General features: G+C 38.2%; 1 non-coding gene across 1 annotated transcript; it reads left to right on the top strand.

Moving 5' to 3' along the window:
* Positions 1-16317: 16317 nt before the first annotated feature.
* Positions 16318-16425, top strand: LOC130977310 (small nucleolar RNA R71). The gene has a single exon (XR_009085008.1). It is a non-coding gene; the product is annotated as a small nucleolar RNA R71 (small nucleolar RNA).
* The last annotated feature ends 5854 nt before the right edge of the window (positions 16426-22279 follow it).

Here is a 22279-nt window from a genome sequence, read left to right as displayed (position 1 = left end):
CTCCTCACCCCCAACAATGGAGTTTAGAGACTCATGCCATCAAAGTGTATTAAATTCAGATCTAAAAATGTCATGAGATACAAAATAAGTCTCTAAAAGTTGTTTAAATAGTAAACTAGTAACCTAGGTTTACAGAAAATGAGTAAACTATGATAGATGATGCAGAAATCCACTTCTGGGGCCCACTTGGTGTGTGCTGGGGCTGAGACTTAAGCTTCTCACGTGCCTGGGGCTGTTTTGGGCGTTCAACGCCAGGTTATAACCTGTTTCTGGCGTTGAACTCCAACTTGTAACCTGTTTCTGGCGCTGGACACCAGACAGCAGCAAGATACTGGCGTTGAACACCAGTTTACATCGTTTATCTTCGCGCAAAGTATAGACTATTATATATTGCTGGAAAGCCCTGGATGTCTACGTTCTAACGCCATTGAGAGCGCGCCAATTGGACTCCTGTAGCTCCAGAAAATCCATTTTGAGTGCAGGGAGGTCAGGATCCAACAACATCAGTAGTCCTTTTTCAGCCTAACTCAGATTTTTGCTCAGCTCCCTCAATTTCAGCCAGAAAATACCTGAAATCACAGAAAAACACACAAACTCATAGTAAAGTCCAGAAATATGATTTTTGCCTAAAAACTAATAATATTCTACTAAAAACCAATTAAAATATACTAAAATCTGCATGAAATTACCCCCAAAAAGCGTATAAAATATCCGCTCATCACAACACCAAACTTAAACTATTGCTTGTCCTCAAGCAACTAGATAAATAAAATAGGATGAGAAGAAATTAAGAAGTAATAATATCAAAGAGTTTTAAATGGAGCTCAGATTCTTATTAGATGAGCGGGGCTTGTAGCTTTTTGTTTCTGAACAGTTTTGGCATCTCCCTTTATCCTTTGAAATTCAGAATGACTGGCATCCATAGGAACTCAGAATTCAGATAGTATTATTGATTCTCCTAGTGTAGTTTGTTGATTCTTGAACACAGTTACTTTATGAGTCTTGGCCGTGGCCCTAAGCACTTTGTTTTCCAGTATTACCACCGGATACATAAATGCCACAGACACATGACTGGGTGAACCTTTTCAGATTGTGACTCAGCTTTGCTAGAGTCCCCAGTTAGAGGTGTCCAGAGCTCTTAAGCACACTCTTTTGCTTTGGATCACGACTTTAACCACTCAGTCTCAAGCTTTTCACTTGGACCTGCATGCCACAAGCACATGGTTAGGGACAGCTTGATTTAGCCGCTTAGGCCTGGAACTACTTCCTTGGGCCCTCCTATCCACTGATGCTCAAAGCCTTGGATCCTTTTCTTAATCCAATGATTCCTTGTTAAAATTTTTTTTTCCGCTTTTTCTTGCTTCAAGAATCAAATTCATGATTTCTCAGATCATCAATAGTATTTTTCGTGTTCCTCATTCTTTCAGGAGCCAATATTCATAAAACTCAAGATAAAAATTATGCACTGATCAAGCATTCATTCAGAGAACAAAAAGTATTGCCACCACATATAGTTAATTATAATTTTTATTATTAAGAACTCGAAAAATAAATTACTTCTTTATTCTAATTATCTACTATTTTATTGATGTCTGATGATGATGAGAAAAATAAATTATAACTTAATTGGGAATAAAACCAGAATAGATATACTAATTGCTACTACTACTACTATATATATCTCCTAAGGTAACTTTCTATAATATCATTATCACAGAGTTAAAGCTAAATTTAGAACTCAACAACCTGTGTTCTGAGGAGTAGATGTTCCTCTGATCTGTGGGGTGCTTGGTCCTTCAAGGATTAATTTCTGGCGCTTCAGCTCCCTTAAATCACGCCCTTGCTCTTCTTATTCCTTAAGCAGTTTGCAAAGCAGGCTACTTTGATTGTTCTGTTCTTCCTTTATTTGGTTCATAGCTTCTTGCAATTTGGAAATAGATACCTCAAGATGTTCCCAATATTCGAATTGAGGGAGTTCTGGGAGGACATCCTGTGCTCTCCTCTTGATTGGATCATCCTGCAGCTGTTGTCTGTCCATTAATATTCTAGTGATTGGCCTCTCAACTGAGATATACTCAGTTATTCCCATCTTCACTCCGGCATCTTTGCAGAGCATAGAATTAAGCTTGGATAGGCCAATCTGGCATCCTTGGAATTCCTGTTTGCTATTTTGTATAGTTCACATGAGATCAGTTGATGGACTTCTACTTCTTTTCCCAACATGATGCAGTGAATCATCACTGCTCTTTTAATAGTAACTTTAGAACGGTTGCTGGTGGGCAATATAGAACGCCCAATGAAATCCAGCCAGCCTCTGGCTACTGGTTTGAGATCTTCTCTTTTGAGTTGATTTGGGATGCCAGTCGTGCTGGTGGTCCACCTGGCTTCAGGGATGCATATATCCTCTAGAATCTTGTCCAAGCCTTTATTTGCCCTCATCATTCTCCTATTAAAGGAGTCTGGGTCATCTTTCAGTTGAGGAAGCTTAAAGATCTCCCTGATTTTGTCAGGATGGGTATGAACAATCTTTCCTCTGACTAAGGTCCGATGGTCATAGAGGGCAGCTCCAATTATTCTTTGCCTGTCTGTCTGCCATAGATTAGCATAGAACTCCTAAACCATGTTCCTTCCCACTTTCGTTTCAGGATTAGCTAGGATTTCCCAGTTCCTATTTCGAATTTGTTCTTGGATCTCCGGATATTCATCTTCTTTCAGATCGAACTTGACTTCCGGGATCACTGATCTTAGACTCATTATTTTGTAGTAATGGTCTGAATGTTCTTTAGTTAAGAACTTCCCTTGATTCCAAAGTGGCTTTGGAGTATTCTCTTTCTTGCCTCTTGGGTTGGGTTGTTTTTCTTTAGGGGCCATGATCAAAGTGAGTATGTTTTTGTGATCATAGATAAGCACACCAAACATAGAGGTTTGCTTGTCCTCAAGCAAAAGAAGAGAGAGAAGAGGGATAGGAGGAAAGCAAGTGTGGAATGGTGGATGAGGAGAGGGGCGCCGAAAGTGAATATAAAGGGAGGGGGTGGGTATTCGAAAATAAGAAAAAGATATAAGATAAGAGATATGATTTATAAAAGATAAATATGATAAGAAAAGGATATAATTTAAAAAGATCTGAAATAAATCTGAATTTTTAATTTGAAAAAGATTTTAAAAGATAATTAAATTTTGAAACATTTAAAGAAAAGAGTTGGATTGGATTGGAAATCATCTGTCTTTATGGATGAAGATGCATGTAAAATCTTTGAAAAATGGATTTCAGAAATTAGGGATTTTAGAAATTAGGATTAAAATTTTTGGAATTGAAGGATGATATTTGGAAACATGTTTATGCAAGAAATCATGAATTGAAACATAAAAATTAGAAAACGCCAGGAAGTCCTTTGTCACTAGGCGTTTTTCTGAACGCCCAGGACGGTATCAATCTGGCGTTAAACGCCCAGAAGGTGCTTTTTTCTGGCGTTCAACGCCCAGAAGATGCTCCTTTCTGGCGTTTAACGCCCAGATGGCTACCCTTACTGGCGTTGAACGCCCAGTGGGTGCTTCTTTTGGGCATTCAACGCCCAAAACGTTTTTTACTGGCTTTTTCATGCCAGTGAGCTTCCAAATTTCCCTGTAACTCTGTGAATTCAATCAATTGCTATTTTACCTTTTGAAGATACTCTGACATATATCTGTAAAAATCAATTAATTAGCAAAAACAAATAAAATTAAATTTTGTGAATGGCTGGGATGCCTCCCAGCAAGCGCTTCTTTAATGTCGTTAGCTGGACTATTACTGAGCTTTTAATCAAGTCTCAGTTTTGAGCATTCTTGCTCAAAATTGCTTTCAAGATAATGTTTAACTCTCTGTCCATTAACAATGAACTTTTTGTTAGATTCATTATCCTGAAGCTCTACGTATCCATATGGTGATACACTTGTAATCACATATGGACCTCTCCACCGGGATTTTAATTTCCCGGGGAATAATTTGAGCCTAGAATTAAATAGCAGAACTTTCTGCCCCGACTCAAAGACTCTGGATGACAATTTCTTATCATGCCATCTTTTCTCTTTCTCTTTGTAAATTTTTGCATTCTCAAAAGCATTGAGTCTAAATTCCTCTAGCTCATTTAACTGGAGCAATCGTTTTTCTCCAGCTAACTTGGCATCAAGGTTTAGGAATCTGGTTGCCCAGTAGGCCTTGTGTTCCAGTTCCACTGGCAAGTGACATGTCTTTCCATACACAAGCTGGTATGGAGAGGTCCCTATAGGGGTCTTGAATGCTGTTCTGTATGCCCACAGAGCATCATCCAAGCTTCTTGCCCAATCCCTTCTACGGTTAATTACAGTCCGTTCCAGGATTCTTTAGAGTTCTCTATTTGAGACTTCAGCTTGCCCATTAGTCTGTGGGTGATATGGAGTAGCTACCCTGTGGCTAACTCCATAACGAACCAAAGTAGAGTAAGGCTGTTTATTGCAGAAATGAGTGCCCCCATCACTGATTAATACTCTAGGGGTACCAAATCTGCTGAAGATGTGTTTCTGGAGTAATTTTAACACTATTTTAGTGTCATTAGTGGGTGTTGCAATAGCCTCCACCCATTTGGATACATAATCTACTGCCACCAGAATATAAGTGTTTGAGTATGATGGTGGGAAATGTCCCATGAAGTCAATACCCCATACATCAAACAACTCAATCTCCAAGATCCCTTGTTGAGGCATGGCATAACTGTGAGGCAGATTGCCAGATCTTTGGCAACTGTCACAATTAAGTACAAACACTTGGGAATCTTTATAGAGAGTATGCCAATAGATGCCACATTGGAGGACTCTTGTGGCTGTTCGCTCACTTCCAAAATGTCCTCCATACTGTAATCCATGGCAGTGCCATAGGATCTTCTGCGCTTCTTCCTTAGGCACACATCTATGGATTACTCCGTCTGCACATCTCTTGAAGAGATATGGTTCATCCCAAAGATAGTACTTTGCATCTGTGATCAATTTCTTTGATTGCTGCCTACTGTACTCTTTGGGTATGAACCTCACTGCCTTGTAGTTTGCAATATCTGCAAACCATGGCACTTCCTGGATGACAAAGAGTTGCTCATCCGGAAAGGTTTCAGAGATCTCAATAAGAGGGAGGGACGCCCCTTTTACTGGTTCTATTCGGGACAGGTGATCTGCTACCTGATTCTCTGTCCCTTTTCTGTCTCTTATTTCTATATTAAACTCTTGCAGAAGCAACACCCATCTTATAAGTCTGGGTTTTGAATCCTGCTTTGTGAGTAGATATTTAAGAGCAGCATGATCAGTGTACACAATCACTTTTGATCCTACTAAATAGGATCTGAATTTGTTAATGGCATAAACCACTGCAAGTAGCTCTTTTTCTGTGGTTGTGTAATTCTTCTGTGCGTCATTTAGAACACGGCTGGCATAGTAAATGACGTGCAGAAGCTTGTCATGCCTTTGTCCCAACACTGCACCAATGGAATGGTCACTGGCATCACACATTAGTTCAAATGGCAATGTCCAGTTTGGTGCAGAGATGATTGGTGCTGTGACCAATTTAGCTTTTAGAGTCTCAAATGCCTGCAGACACTCCTTATCAAAGACAAATGGCGTGTCAGCAGCTAGCAGGTTGCTCAGTGGTTTGGCGATTTTTGAAAAATCCTTTATAAACCTCCTATAGAATCCTGCATGCCCCAGAAAGCTTCTGATTGCCTTAACATTGGCAGGTGGTGGTAATTTTTCAATTACCTCTACCTTATCTTGATCCACCTCTATTCCCTTGTTCGAGATTTTGTGCCCAAGGACAATTCCTTCAGTCACCATAAAGTGACATTTTTCCCAGTTTAAAACCAGGTTAGTCTCTTGGCATCTCTTTAGAACAAGTGCTAGATGGTCAAGACAGGAGCTGAATGAGTCTCCAAATACTGAAAAGTCATCCATGAAGACTTCCAGAAATTTTTCCACCATATCAGAGAAAATTGAGAGCATGCACCTCTGAAAGGTTGCAGGTGCATTGCACAGGCCAAATGGCATCCTTCTGTATGCAAATACTCCAGATGGACATGTGAATGCCGTTTTTTCTTGATCTTTTGGATCTACTGCAATTTGATTATAACCTGAATATCCATCCAGGAAGCAGTAGTATTCATGACCTGCCAGTCTTTCTAGCATCTGGTCTATGAATGGTAAAGGAAAATGATCCTTTCTGGTAGCTGTATTGAGCCTTCTATAATCAATACACATACGCCACCCAGTAACTGTTCTTGTAGGAACCAGTTCATTTTTTTTATTATGAACCACTGTCATGCCACCTTTCTTAGGGACGACTTGGGCAGGGCTTACCCAGGGGCTATCAGAAATAGGATAAATAATCCCAGCCTCTAGTAACTTAGTGACCTCTTTCTGCACCACCTCCTTCATGGCTGGATTCAGCCGCCTTTGTGGTTGAACCACTGGCTTGGCGTCACCCTCCAGTAAGATCTTGTGCATGCATCTGGCTGGGCTAATGCCCTTGAGATCACTGATGGACCACCCAAGAGCTGTCTTGTGTGTCCTTAGCACTTGAATTAGTGCTTCCTCTTCCTGTGGCTCTAAGGTAGAGCTTATGATTACAGGAAAGGTATCACCTTCTCCCAGGAATGCATATTTTAGGGATGGAGGTAATGGTTTGAGCTCGGGTTTAGGAGGTTTCTCCTCTTCCTAAGGGATTTTCAGATGTTCTACTATTCTCTCTGATTCCTCCAGATCAGGCTGAACATCTTTAAATATGTCCTCTAGCTCTGATTCGAGACTCTCAGCCATATTGACCTCTCTTACCAGAGAGTCAATAATATCAACACTCATGCAGTCATTTGGGGTGTCTGGATGTTGCATGGCTTTGACAACATTCAACTTGAACTCCTCCTCATTGACTCTCAAGGTTACTTCCCCTTTTTGGACGTCAATGAGGGTTCGGCCAATTGCTAGGAAAGGTCTTCCTTGAATGAGAGTTGCGCTCTTGTGCTCCTCCATTTCCAGCACCACAAAGTCAGTAGGAAAGGCAAATGGTCCAACCTTGACAATCATATCTTCAATCACGCCTGATGGGTATTTAATGGAGCCATCAGCAAGTTGAAGACATATCCGGGTTGGTTTGACTTCTTCAGTCAAACCGAGCTTTGTGATAATAGATGCAGGTATCAGGTTGATACTTGCCCCAAGGTCACATAGAGCTTGCTTGGTACAATTACCCTATAATGTTCATGGTATCGTAAAGCTCCCGGGATCTTTAAGCTTCTCAGGTAAGCTTTTCAGAATGACTGCACTGCATTCTTCAGTGAGGTAAACTTTTTCAGTTTCCCTCCAATCCTTCTTATCACTTAAGATCTCTTTCATGAACTTAGCATAAGAGGGTATTTGCTCAAGTGCTTCTGCAAACGAAATCTTTATTTCAAGAGTCCTGAGATAGTCTGCAAAGCGGGCAAATTGCTTATCCTGTTCCGCTTGGCGGAGTTTTTGAGGATAAGGCATTTTGGCTTTGTTTTCCTCAACCTTAGTTGCTACAGGTTTATTGCCTACAGATGTGGATTGGGAAGCCTTTTCAGAAGGGTTGTTATCAGCACTTGTATGTGACTGATCCCCCACTGGCGTTTGAATGCCAGGGGTGGGAGCTAGAGTGGCGTTAGACGCCAACTCCTTATCTATTACTGGCGTCTGAACGCCAGAACTGTGCTCCCTTTGGGCGTTCAACGCCAGATTCATGCTTGTTTCTGGCGTTGAACGCCAGGAATGAGCATGGTCTGGGCGTTCAGCACCAGCATTATTCCTCTCTGGGCTCTGATTGTCCTCAGAGGGATTTTAAGTAGCTATTTGTTCATTTCTTGGCTTCCTGCTGCTTTGAAGTGAAGTATTTAATATTTTCCCACTTCTTAATTGAACTGCTTGGCATTCTTCTGCTATTTGTTTTGACAGTTGCTTTTCTGTTTGCTTTAACTGTACTTCCATATTCCTGTTAGCCATTCTTGTTTCCTGTAGTATTTCCTTGAATTCGGCTAGTTGCTGGGTTAGAAAGTCTAATTGCTGATTGAATTCGTTAGCTTGATCCACAGGACTGAGTTCAGCAGTTACTATTTTAGCTTCTTCTTTCATGGAAGATTCACTGCTTAGGTACAGATGCTGATTTCTGGCAACTGTATCAATAAGCTCTTGAGCTTCTTCAATTGTTTTTCTCATATGTATAGATCCACCAGCTGAGTAGTCTAGAGAAATCTGAGCTTTTTCTGTAAGCCCATAGTAGAAGATGTCTAATTGCACCCACTCTGAAAACATTTCAGAGGGGCATTTTCTTAGCATCTCTCTGTATCTCTCCCAGGCATCATAAAGGGATTCATTATATCCTTGTTTGAAGCCTTGGATGCTTAGCCTTAGCTGTGTCATCCGTTTTGGAAGGAAATAGTGATTCAGGAATTTTTCTGACAACTGTTTCCATGTTTTTATGCTGTTCTTAGGCTGGTTATTTAACCACCTCTTAACTTGATCTTTTACAGCAAATGGAAATAGTAATAATCTGTAGACATCCTGATCTACTTCCTTATCATGTACTGTGTCAGCAATTTATAAAAATTGTCCCAGAAACTCTGTAGGTTCTTCCTGTGGGAAACCGGAATACTGGCAGTTTTGCTGCACCATGATAATGAGCTGAGAATTCAACTCAAAGCTACTAACTCCAATGGAGGGTATACAGATACTACTCCCATACGAAGCAGTAGTGGGGTTAGCATATGACCCCAGAGTCCTCCTAGACTGTTCATTTCCACTTAATTCCATGATGGAACAAGGGAGATGATATGTTTGTTGATATTATTTATTTAATAAAAATAAAATAAAAATGGAATAAATAAAAACGAAATAAATAAAATAAAAAAAAAGAAATTAAAAACATTTTGTAAAGATTTTCGAAAAAAATTTTGAAATTGAAATTTGAAATTTTTATATAAAAAATTTCGAAGTTAGATTTTAAAAGTAGTTAGAAAAGATATATTTTTTTTAATTTTGAATTTTATGATGAAAGAAAAAAAACACACAAAAGACACAAGACTTAAAATTTTTAGATCTAATGCTCCTTATTTTCGAAAATTTTGGAGGAAAAACACCAAGAAACACCAAACTTAAAAATTTTAAGATCAAAACACAAGAAAGACTCAAAAACACCTTGAAGATTCACAAGAACACCAAGAACAAAAGAAAGAACACCAAACTTAAAATTTTTAGAAAACCAAGATAAATTTTCGAAAATTAAAGAAAGATCAACAAGAAAACACCAAACTTAAAGTTTGGCACAAGATTAAATTAAGAAAAATTATTTTTAAAAAGAAAGATTTTAAAAAGAAGATGCCCAATTGCCAAGAACATAAGCCAACGCTATAACCAACTGAGCTAAAAATGTAACGTATTTTAAAGATGTATTATTTTTATGGATAAAAGTATAATTTTTGAAAGTTAATATTTTGAAAAAGCACAAGGAAAACAAGAAAAGATACAAAACAAGAAAAACTCAAGATCAAACAAGAAAAATAAACAAGAACAACTTGAAGATCAATGAAGAACAAAGAACACAAGTTCGAAAATTTTAAAGAAAAATATAAAATATGCAATTGACACCAAACTTAGAACAAGACACTAAACTCACGAAAAAAATTAAAAATTGATAAAGAAAAATAATATTTTTGAAAATTTTTTTAAAAAGGGATAACAAAAGATGCAATTCTAGTAAAAAGAAAGGATAAATTCTTCCTAATCTAAGCAACAAAATAAACCTTTAGTTGTTCAAACTCGAATAATCCCCGGCAACGGCGCCAAAAACTTGGTGCACGAAATTGTGTATGCCAATATTAATGGACTATTTAATACAGCTTCGTACCACTAGCCAGCAAGTGCACTGGGTCGTCCAAGTAATACCTTACGTGAGTAAGGGTCGATCCCACGGAGATTATTGGTTTGAAGCAAGCTATGTTTGTTTTATTATTCTTAGTCAGGATATTAATTAAAATTATCAGTTGGAATTATTAGGAAAATAAAAGAGTATGAAATAGTTACTTGTTGTGCAGTAATGGAGAATATGTTGGGGTTTTTGGAGATGCTTTGTCCTCTGAATCCCTACAACATAATGCTTACTCACTTTCATAATGCAAGGCTCCTTTCATGGCAAGCTGTACGTAGGGAATCACCATTGTCAGTGGCTACCTCCCATCCTCTCAGTGAAAACGGTCCAGATGCTCTGTCACGGCACGGCTAATCAGCTATTGGTTCTCGATCATGTTGGAATAGGATCCATTGATCCTTTTGCGTTTGTCATCACGCCCAGCAATCGCGAGTTTGAAGCTCGTCACAGCCGTTCAATCCTTGAATCCTACTCGGAATACCACAGACAATGTTTAGACTTTTCGGATCCTCAAGAGTGGCCGCCATCAGTTCTAGCTTATACCACGAAGATTCTGATTAAGGAAGCTAAGAGATATTCATTCAATCTGATGTAGAACGGAGGTGTTTGTCAGGCACACGTTCATTGATTGAGGAAGGTGATGAGTGTCACGGATCATCACCTTCTCCATAATTAAGCGCAAATGAATATCTTAGATAGGAACACGCATGTTTGAAAGGAGAAACAAAAACAATTGCATTAATTCATCGAGACGCTGCAGAGCTCCTCACCCCCAACAATGGAGTTTAGAGACTCATGCCGTCAAAGTGTATAAAATTCAGATCTGAAAATGTCATGAGATACAAAATAAGTCTCTAAAAGTTGTTTAAATAGTAAACTAGTAACCTAGGTTTACAGAAAATGAGTAAACTATGATAGATGATGCAGAAATCCACTTCTGGGGCCCACTTGGTGTGTGCTGGGGCTGAGACTTAAGCTTCTCACGTGCCTGGGGCTGTTTTGGGCGTTCAACGCCAGGTTGTAACCTGTTTCTGGCGTTGAACTCCAACTTGTAACCTGTTTCTGGCGCTGGACGCCAGACAGCAGCATGATACTGGCGTTGAACGCCAGTTTACGTCATCTATCTTCACGCAAAGTATGGACTATTATATATTTCTGGAAAGCTCTGGATGTCTACTTTCCAACGCCATTGAGAGCGTGCCAATTGGACTCTTGTAGCTCCAGAAAATCCATTTCAAGTGCAGGGAGGTCAGGATCCAACAGCATCAACAGTCCTTTTTCAGCCTAACTCAGATTTTTGCTCAGCTCCCTCAATTTCAGCTAGAAAATACCTGAAATCACAGAAAAACACACAAACTCATAGTAAAGTCCAGAAATATGATTTTTGCCTAAAAACTAATAATATTCTACTAAAAACCAATTAAAACATTCTAAAATCTACATGAAATTACCCCCAAAAAGCGTACAAAATATCCGCTCGTCAGCCAGCCCCCATGAACGTTATCAATAGTCTCCTAAAATGAACGATAGATTAAAACTGAGACCAAAGATGTCTAATACAATAGTAAAATGTCCTATTTATACTAGACTAGCTACTAGAGTTTACAGAAGTAAGTAATTGATGCAAAAATCCACTTCCGGGGCCCACTTAGTGTGTGCTTGGGCTGAGCTTGAGCTTTACACGTGCAGAGGCTTCTCTTGGAGTTGAACGCCATGTAGTAACGTGTTTTTGGCGTTCAACTCTAGTTCGTGACATGTTTCTGGCGTTTGACTCCAGAATGCAACATGGAACTGGCGTTGAGCGCCAATTTGCGTTGTCTAATCTCAAATAAAGTATGAATTATTATATATTGCAGGAAAGCTCTGGATGTCTAATTTCCAACGCCGTTGAGATCGCGCCATTTAGAGTTTTGTAGCTCTAGAAAATCCATTTCGAGTGCAGGAAGGTCAGAATCCAACAGCATAAGCAGTCCTTTGACAGCCTTTTATCAGAGTTTTGCTCAGGTCCCTCAATTTCAGACAGAAAATACCTGAAATCACAAAAAAACATACAAACTCATAGTAAAGTCCAGAAATATGAATTTTACATAAAAACTAATAAAAACATCCCTAAAAGTAGCTAGATCCTACTAAAAACTATCTAAAAACAATGCCAAAAAGCGTATAAATTATCCGCTCATTACAACACCAAACTTAAATTGTTGCTTTCCCCAAGCAACTGAAAATCAATTAGGATAAATAGAAGAGAATATACTATAAATCCAAAAATATCAATGAATATTAGTTCTAATTAGATGAGCGGAACTTGTAGCTTTTTGCTTCTGAACAGTTTTGGCATCTCACTTTTTCCTATGAAGTTCAAAATGATTGGCTTCTATAGGAACTCAGAGTTCAGATAGTGTTATTAATTCTCATAGTTAAGTATGTTGATTCTTGAACACAGCTACTTTTATGAGTCTTGGCCGTGACCCTAAGCACTTTGTTTTTCAGTATTACCACCGGATACATAAATGCCACAGACAGATGACTGGGTGAACCTTTTCAGATTGTGACTCAGCTTTGCTAAAGTCCCCAGTTAGAGGTGTCCAGAGTTCTTAAGCACATTCTTTTTGCTTTGGATCACGACTTTAACCACTCAGTCTCAAGCTTTTCACTTGGACCTGCATGCCACAAGCACATGGTTAAGGACAGCTTGATTTAGCCGCTTAGGCCCTCCTATCCATTGATGCTCAAAGCTTTGGATCCTTTTTACCCTTGCCTTTTGGTTTTAAGGGCTATTAGCTTTTTCTGCTTGCTTTTTCTTTTTCTTTCTATTTTTTTTCGCAAGCTTTTTCTATTCACTGTTTTTTCTTGCTTCAAGAATCAATTTCATGATTTTTCAGATTATCAATAACATTTCTCTTTGTTCATCATTCTTTCAAGAGCCAACAATTTTAACATTCATAAACAACAAGATCGAAAATATGCATTATTCAAGCATTCATTCAGAAAATAAAAAATATTGTCACCACATCAATATAATTAAACTAATTTCAAGGATGAATTCGAAACTCATGTACTTCTTGTTCTTTTGAAATAGGAACATTTTTTTCATTTAAGAAAGGTGAAGGATTCATGGAATTATTCATAGCCTTAAGACATAGTTACTACATACTAATGATCATGAAGTAAAGACACAAAACATAAACAAACATATAGCATAAAAACCGAAAAAAAAATAATAGAGAAATAAGAACAAGGAATGAGTCCACCTTAGTGATGGTGGCACTTTCTTCTTGAAGAACCAATGATGTCCTTGAGCTCTTCTATGTCTCTTCCTTGCCTTTGTTGCTCCTCCCTCATTGCTCTTTGATCTTGTCTAATTTCATGGAGAATGATGGAGTGCTCTTGATGTTCCACCCTTAATTGATCCATATTGTAACTCAAATCTTCTAGAGAAGTGTTGAGTTGTTCCCAATAATTGTTGGGAGGAACGTGCATCCCTTGAGGCATCTTCGGGATTTCTTGGTGATGAGCTTCCTCATGCGTCTCTTGGGATCCATGAGTGGGCTCTCTTGTTTGCTCCATCCTCTTCTTAGTGATGGGCTTTTGAGATGAATATCTCCATCTCCCATGACTCGGAGGTGGAAGCTTTTGTCTTTCCTTTTCCTTTTCTAGAGGTTTCTTCGGCCTTAGGTGCCATAAGTTGTTATGGAAAAACAAAAAGCTATGCTTTTACCACACCAAACTTTAGAATATTGCTCGCCCTCGAGCAAGAGAAGAAAGAATAGATGAAGAAGAAGAAAATATGGAAGAGAGGGAGAGAGAGTAGTGTTTCGGCCAAGGAGGAGAAGAGAGGGTTGTTTTGTGTGAAAATGAAGAAGAAAGGAGGGGTTTATATAGTGGAGGGAGATGGGTTAAGGTTCGGCCATATTGGGTGGGTTGGGTGGGAAAGGAATTTGAATTTGAAGGTAGGTGGGTTTTATGGGGAAGAGTGGATGGATGTGAGTGGTGAAGAGGTGATGGGGAAGAGAGATTGAGGTGATTGCTGAAGGATTTTTGGGGAAGAGTGTTATTGGATTGTGTGAAAATGAGAGAAGGTGAGTTGAGGTAGGTGGAGATCCTGTGGGATCTACAGATCCTGGGGTGATCCTATGGGGTCCACAGATCTTAAGGTGTCAAGGATTATCATCCCAGCACCAATGAGGCGTGTAAAACTCCCTCTGCATGCAATCCTGGCGTTCAACACCAGATAGATGCTTGTTTCTAGCGTTGAACGCCAGCTTCATGCTTGTTTTGGGCGTTCAACGCCCATTTACAGCATGTTTCTGGCGTTGAACGCCAGTTCCATGCTTGTTTCTGGCATTCAGCGCCAGCTCTCCTCAGGGTGTATTCCTGGCGTTTAAACCCAGGATGCTGCTTGTTTCTGGCGTTCAACGCCAGATCCATGCTCTGTTCTGGCATTGAACGCCAGCCAGATGCTCCTTACTGGCATTTAAATGCCAGTAAGCCCTTCCTCCAGGATGTACTTTTTCTTCTGCTGTTTTTTATTCTATTTTTAATTTTAGTATTTATTTTGTGACTCCACATGATCATGAACCTAATAAAACATAAAGGAAAAATAAAATAAAAATAAAATTAGATAAATAAAAATTGGGTTGCCTCCCAATAAGCGTTCCTTTAATGTCACTCGCTAGACAGTGGGCTCTCATGGAGCCTCACAGCTGATCAGGTCAATGTTGTAGACTCCCAACACCAAACTGAGAGTTTGGATTTAGGGATTCAACACCAAACTTAGAGTTTGGCTGTGGCCTCCCAACACCAAACTTAGAGTTTGATTGTGAGTGCTCTGTTTGACTCTGTACTGAGAGAAGCTTTTCATGCTTCCTCATCATGGTTGCAGAGGAACACCCTTGGGTTTTAAATACAAGGTAGTCCCCATTCAATTGAAGGACTAATTCTCCTCTGTTAACATCTATCACAACTCCTGCTGTGGCTAGGAAAGGTCTTCCAAGGATGATGCATTCATCCTCCTCCTTCCTAGTGTCTAAGATTATGAAATCAGCAGGAATGTAAAAGCCTTCAACCTTTACTAGCACGTCCTCTACCAATCCATATGCTTGTCTTACTGACTTGTCTGCCATTTGTAATGAGAATATGGCAGGTTGTACCTCAATGATCCCCAGCTTCTCCATCACAGAGAGTGGCATAAGATTTATGCCTGACCCTAGGTCACACAGAGCCTTCTCAAAGGTCATGGTGCCTATGGTACAGGGTATTAAGAATTTTCTAGGATCTTGTCTCTTTTGAGGTAAGGTTTGCTGAACCCATGTATCTAGTTCACTAATGAGCAAGGAAGGTTCACCTTCCCAAGTCTCATTACCAAACAATTTGGCATTCAGCTTCATGATGGCTCCTAGATATTGAGCAACTTGCTCTCCAGTTACATTTTCATCCTCTTCAGAGGAAGAATAGTCTTCAGAGCTCATGAATGGCAGAATGAGGTTTAATGGGATCTCTATGGTCTCTATATGACCTTCAGATCCCTTTGGGTCCTCAATAGGGAGCTCCTTCTTGCTTGAGAGACGTCCCATGAGGTCTTCCTCATTGGGATTCATGTCCTCTCCTTCCTCCCTAGGTTCGGCCATGTTGATTATGTCTATGGGCTTGCACTCTCTTTTTGGATTCTCTTCAGTATTGCTTGGGAGAGTACTAGGAGGAGTTTCAGTGACTTTCTTACTCAGCTGGCCCACTTGTGCCTCCAAATTTCTGATGAATGACCTTGTTTCACTCATGAAACTTAAAGTGGCCTTAGACATATCAGAGACTATGTTCGCTAAGTTAGAGGGGCTCTGTTTAGAATTCTCTGTCTGTTACTGAGAAGATGATGGAAAAGGCTTGCTATTGCTGAGCCTATTTCTTCCACCATTATTAAAGCCTTGTTGAGGCTTTTGTTGATCCTTCCATGAGAAATTTAGATGATTTCTCCATGATGAATTATAGGTGTTTCCATAAGGTTCACCCATGTAATTTACCTCTGCCATTGCAGGGTTCTCAGGATCATAAGCCTCTTCTTCAGAAGATGCCTCTTTGGTACTGTTGGATGCATTTTGCCATCCATTCAGACTTTGAGAAATCATGTTGACTTGCTGAGTCAACATTTTATTATGAGCCAATATGGCCTTCAGAGCATCAATTTCAAGAGCTCCCTTCCTCTGAAGCGTCCCATTATTCACGGAATTCCTCTTAGAAGTGTACATGAACTGGTTATTTGCAACCATGTCAATAAGTTCTTGAGCTTCTGCAGGCGTTTTCTTTAGGTGAATGGATCCACCTGCAGAATAGTCCAGTGACATCTTAGAGAACACAGATAGACCATAATAGAATATATCCAGAATAGTCCACTCTGAAAGCATGTCAGAAGGACACCTTTTGGTCATCTGCTTATATCTTTCCCAAGCTTCATAGAGGGATTCACCATCTTTTTGTTTGAAAGTCTGAACATCCACTCTAAGCTTGCTCAGCTTTTGAGGAGGAAAGAACTTAGCCAAGAAGGCCGCGACCAGCGTATCCCATGAGTCCAGGCTATCTTTAGGTTGTGAATCCAACCATATTCTAGCTCTGTCTCTTACAGCAAAGGGGAAAAGCATGAGCCTGTAGACTTCAGGATCTACTCCATTAGTCTTAACAGTCTCACAGATCTGCAAGAACTCAGTTAAAAACTGGTAGAGATCTTCTGATGGAAGTCCATGAAACTTGCAGTTCTGTTGCATTAGAGCAACTAGTTAAGGTTTCAGCTCAAAATTGTTTACTCCAATGGCAGGGATTGAGATGCTTCTTCCATCAAACTTGGAAGTAGGTGTGGTATAGTCACCAAGCATCCTCCTTGCATTATTATTTTCGGCTGCCATCTCCTCCTCCTTTTCGAAAATTTCTGTAAGGTTGTCTCTGGATTGTTGTAATTTAGCTTCTCTTAGTTTCCTCTTCAGAGTCCTTTCAGGTTCAGGATCTGCTTCAACAAGAATATTCTTGTCCTTGCTCTTGCTCATATGAAAAAGAAGGGAACAAAAAATAATAATAAGGATTCTCTTTACCATAGTAGAGAGATTCCTTTATGTTAGTAGAAGAAGAAAGGAATAGAAGAAGGAAAAGGTAAGAATCCAAACACAAGGCTGAAGATAGGTTCAGATTCTTGAGATGAAGAGAAGTGTTAGTAAATAAATAAATAGAAGAAGATGAGAGGGAGAGAATTCAAAAATTAATTTTGAAAAAGGGTTAGTGATTTTCGAAAATTAAAGGAAGAATTAAAATTAAAATTAAAATTAAAATTTAAAACAATTAGTTAATTAAAAGAATTTTGAAAAAGAGGGAGGTAATTTTCGAAAATTAGAGAGCTAAAATTAGTTAGGTGGTTTTAAAAAAGATAAAAAATAAACAAAGGTTAATTGGTTAGTTGAAAAAGATTTGAAAATCAATTTTGAAAAGATAAGAAGTTGGAAAAGACATTTTAAAATCAAATTTTTGAAAAAGATAAAATTTTGAAAAAGATATGATAGAAAAGATATTTTGAAAAAGAATTGATTTTTTTAAATTAAAATTTAATTACTTGACTAACAAGAAACTAAAAGATATGATTCTAGAATTTAAAGATTGAACCTTTCTTAACAAGAAAGTAACAAACTTCAAATTTTTTAATAAATCACATTAATTGTTAGTAAAGTTTTTTAAATTTTGAAATAAAGATAAGAAAAAGATTTTAAAATTCAAATTAAAAATTTTCGAAAAATAGTAAAAAAAATGAAAAAGATTTAATTTTTGAAAAAGTTTTGAAAAGATAAGAGTTTTAAATTTGAAATTTTGACTTGACTTACGAGAAATAGCTAAGTTTTAAAAATTTTTGACTAAGTCAACTCAAATTTTCGAAATTTATGAGAGAAAAAAGGAAAAGATATATATATATATTTGAATTTTGAAAGATGAGAAGGAAAAACATAAAAATGACCCAAAACATGAAAATTTTTGGATCAAAATCAATGATGCATGCAAGAACACTATGAATGTCAAGATGAACACCAAGAACACTTTGAAGATCATGATGAACATCAAGAACATATTTTTGAAAAAATTTTTATGCAAAGAAAACATGTAAGACACCAAACTTAGAAATCTTTAATGCTTAGATACTATGAATGCAAAAATGCACATGAAAAATAACAAAAAGACACAAAACAAAAAAAACATCAAGATCAAACAAGAAGACTTACCAAGAACAACTTGAAGATCATGAAGAACACATGCATGAATTTTTGAAAAATGCATAAATTTTTAGAAATATGCAGTTGACACCAAACTTAAAAATTGACTCAAGACTCAAACAAGAAACACAAAATATTTTTGGTTTTAATGATTTTCTAAATTTTTTTTTCGTATTTTTATTTTATTTTTTTCGAAAATATATTTTGGAAAAGGAAGTAATGAATCCAAAGTCCTCAATCAGAATTCCAGGAATAATATAATGTTAGTCTAAAGCTCCAGTTCAAGAATTAGACATGGCTTTACAGCCAACCAGGCTTCAACATGTTAGATGAAACTCTAGAATTCACTCTAAAAAACTCTAAAAATTTTCGAAAACAGGTGATAAATTTTTGAAAGATTTTTTTGAAAAATTTTTGAAAATAAAACAAAAAAGAAAATTACCTAATCTGAGGAACAAGATGAACCGTCAGTTGTCCATACTCAAACAATCCCCGGCAACGGCGCCAAAAACTTGGTGCACATAATTGTGATCTCTAATAATGGCATTCAACTTGGTATGCGCATCTACTAACTCAGCACTTTCTTCACAACTTCGCACAACTAACCAGCAAGTGCACTGGGTCGTCCAAGTAATAAACCTTACGTGAGTAAGGGTCGATCCCACGGAGATTATTGGTATGAAGCAAGCTATGGTCATCTTGTAAATCTCAATTAGGCTGATTCAAATGGTTATGGAGTTTTCGAATAATAATAAATAAATAAATATAAATTAAAGATGGAAATACTTATGTAAACCATTGGTGAGAATTTCAGATAAGTATATGGAGATGCTTTATCCCTGTTGAATCTCTGCTTTCCTACTGCCTTCCTTCAATCCTTTTTACTCCTTTCCATGGCAAGCTGTATGTAGGGCATCACCGTTGTCAATGGCTACATCCCATCCTCTCAGTGAAAAAGGTCCAAATGCTCTGTCACAGCACGGCTAATCATCTGTCGGTTCTCGATCATGCTGGAATAGAATCCGTTGATTCTTTTGCGTTTGTCATCACGCCCAACAATCGCGAGTTTGAAGCTCGTCACAGTCATTCAATCCCTGAATCCTACTCGGAATACCACAGACAAGGTTTAGACTTTCCGATTCTCATGAATGCCGAGATCAATACTAGCTTATACCATGAAGATTCTGATTAAGGAATCTAAGAGATATGCATTCGGTCTAAGGTAGAACGGAAGTGGTTGTCAGTCACGCGTTCGTATGTGAGAATGATAATGAGTGTCATGGATTATCACATTCGTCATGGTGATGTGCAACGAATATCTTAGAACAGGAATAAACTGAATTGAATAGAAAATAGTAGTAATTGCATTAAAACTCGAGGTACAACAGAGCTCCACACCCTTAATCTATGGTGTATAGAAACTCCACCGTTGAAAATACATAAGTGATGGTCCAGGCATGGCCGAATGGCCAGCCCCCATGAACATGATCAATAGTCTCCTAAAATGAATGATAGATTAAAACTGAGACCAAAGATGTCTAATACAATAGTAAAATGTCCTATTTATACTAGACTAGCTACTAGGGTTTACAGAAGTAAGTAATTGATGCAAAAATCCACTTCCGGGGCCCACTTGGTGTGTGCTTGGGCTGAGCTTGAGCTTTACATGTGCAGAGGCTTCTCTTGGAGTTGAACGCCACGTTGTAACGTGTTTTTGGCGTTCAACTCTGTTTCGTGACGTGTTTTTGGCGTTTGACTCCAGAATGCAACATGGAACTGGCGTTGAGCGCCAGTTTGCGTCATCTAATCTCGAATAAAGTATGAATTATTATATATTGCTGGAAAGCTCGGGATGTCTACTTTCCAAAGCCGTTGAGAGAGCGCCATTTTTAGTTCTGTAGCTCCAAAAAATCCATTTCGAGTGCAAGGAGGTCAGAATCCAACAACATAAGCAGTCCTTTGATAGCCTTTTATCAGAGTTTTGCTCAGGTCCCTCAATTTCAGCCAGAAAATACCTGAAATCACAGAAAAACACACAAACTCATAGTAAAGTCCATAAATATGAATTTTATATAAAAACTAATAAAAACATCCCTGAAAGTAGCTAGATCCTACTAAAAACTATCTAAAAATAATGCCAAAAAGCGTATAAATTTTCCGCTCATCAGTAAGCTTTCAGCCAGCATTCCCGCCCCAGTTGGTTCAAGATGCTAGGTGTTAAAACACCCCTATGGGCCTACTTGCTCAAGCCTCTCCTTAGCACACACACATCACAGGCATTTAGCTTGTTTTTGTTCTTTGGAAATTGATGTCCAGCACCTCTTTGGGTTACTAAATGCGGCTCTTGGTGGACTTTCGGTTGGCAATCCCGAGTTAGTTAACCCAAGTTGCCAGATGATGAAGTACCCCTTAGAACCTAGTTATCCAAGTTTATCTTTGTACAAGAACATCACAGGCATATATCCAAATCATAAGCCATTGGTGCCCAGCCTTGTTTATTTCTCTTTTGTTTCTTCTTTTCTTGTATTTTCTTTCTTTTGTTATGGACCTCTTTCATTTGTCAAGTCTCATCAAATGTAACTCAAGTTCATATCACAAAGTCATGCCAACATTCAGCCTTATTTATAAATCAGTTAATGAGCCAGCACATACCACCACATAACCTTATTCTGTCCCATATCATACCAGACTTTTACTCTTTCTCTATTTCACAGTTATTTTTCTTTTATTCAAAGCATATAATTCAAGTAAGATGAAAGTGAATCAAGCACTTAGACTAGCAAGCCATAACAGCATGAAAACAAACAGACAGTAAATAATTCTAATAGGACACTAATCAACAGGGGATATTTGCACTTTCAATTAGCATATTTGAGCTAAAGTCAATCAGAGAATAATACAACCTCTTGGAGTCCATTTGTTTCTTCTGTGTCATCATCATTGTTGGGTTCTATGTCCTTCCTTTGTCCATCCACCTGATGATGTATCTTTCCCTCCAAGAGATTGAATGACTTCCTACAAGAGATATTGAAAGTTGCTTGTTCCCCAAGCACTTGAGAAACAGTTATCATGCATGTATGCTTGTGATTCTCTGAACCTAAGTTGGTGTAGGAACACCAAACTTAGTTTCTTGCCTACTTCTATGTGCAGCAGAATAAATACATGCATGAAACATCAAGTACTTTTTATTATTAACTAGAAAACAACTATGAACTAGAAAACAGATATAAACTAGAAAAAAAAAACTAAAAACTAGAAACATAACAATTATTAAGTAGTTTCTCTTATCATTTGGAGCCGATACTAGTCATGCTGAGGGTACAATGTGTCCTTAATGAAATTTTTGTGGAACACCAAACTTAGCATCCAACATTCACCCCTTAATTATTTTGGTGTGCAACACCAAACTTAGCTCTTTGCAATACAGAGAAATCTACTTAACTCCTTTATTGAAATAACTAAGAAAGGAAAAACTACTGACCTGTAGCTGATGAATTTCTTCCTCTTCTTCTGATGACATGTCAACATGTCATGTTTTTTCTATGCTCTTTCATACAAGAAATTGATGATTTGTGCTTTAATATTGAATGCTTTGGTGCTTAAATGATATATTTCTTTGATCCTTTAATTTAATTAATTTTGTAGGAAATAAGAAGAAAAAGAAGCAAAGAAGCACAAAATAAGTGAAAAAGAAAAAAAAAAGAGTTTTGGGGCACACTTTGAAGTTGGAGCACACTTTGGAGCCTTAGGCCATGCTTTTAAGCATGGCCCATGACCAAATCAAGGAAGCTTGACTCACAATGCTCGGTTAGCCACGTTAACCTAGCATTATCGTGAAAAACATTTCAGCTTGGAAGCAAGATTTTTCACTAAGTTAAACTTGGGCGATCACAACATGACCATCCCTTCCTCAAAGGGTTATAGCTTGAGCTACAGATGTCCAATTGATGTGCTTCTAGTTGCGTTAGAAAGGAGACTTTCTGAGCTTTCCAAGGATATATGGCAATTCATATTTGGCATGAAATTAAGGCACAAGTGAAAGGCATCTTTAAGGACCAAAAACAAGCAAAAATAGACCAAAGTGGCTTCACCAAGATTCAAAGGGGGAGACACAAGG

The sequence above is a fragment of the Arachis stenosperma genome, chromosome 4 (assembly GCF_014773155.1).
Source record: "Arachis stenosperma cultivar V10309 chromosome 4, arast.V10309.gnm1.PFL2, whole genome shotgun sequence".
In the NCBI taxonomy this organism is placed as follows: domain Eukaryota; kingdom Viridiplantae; phylum Streptophyta; class Magnoliopsida; order Fabales; family Fabaceae; genus Arachis; species Arachis stenosperma.
The sequence above is the reverse complement of the archived record's forward strand: the minus strand, read 5'-3'. Positions and strand labels throughout refer to the sequence as shown.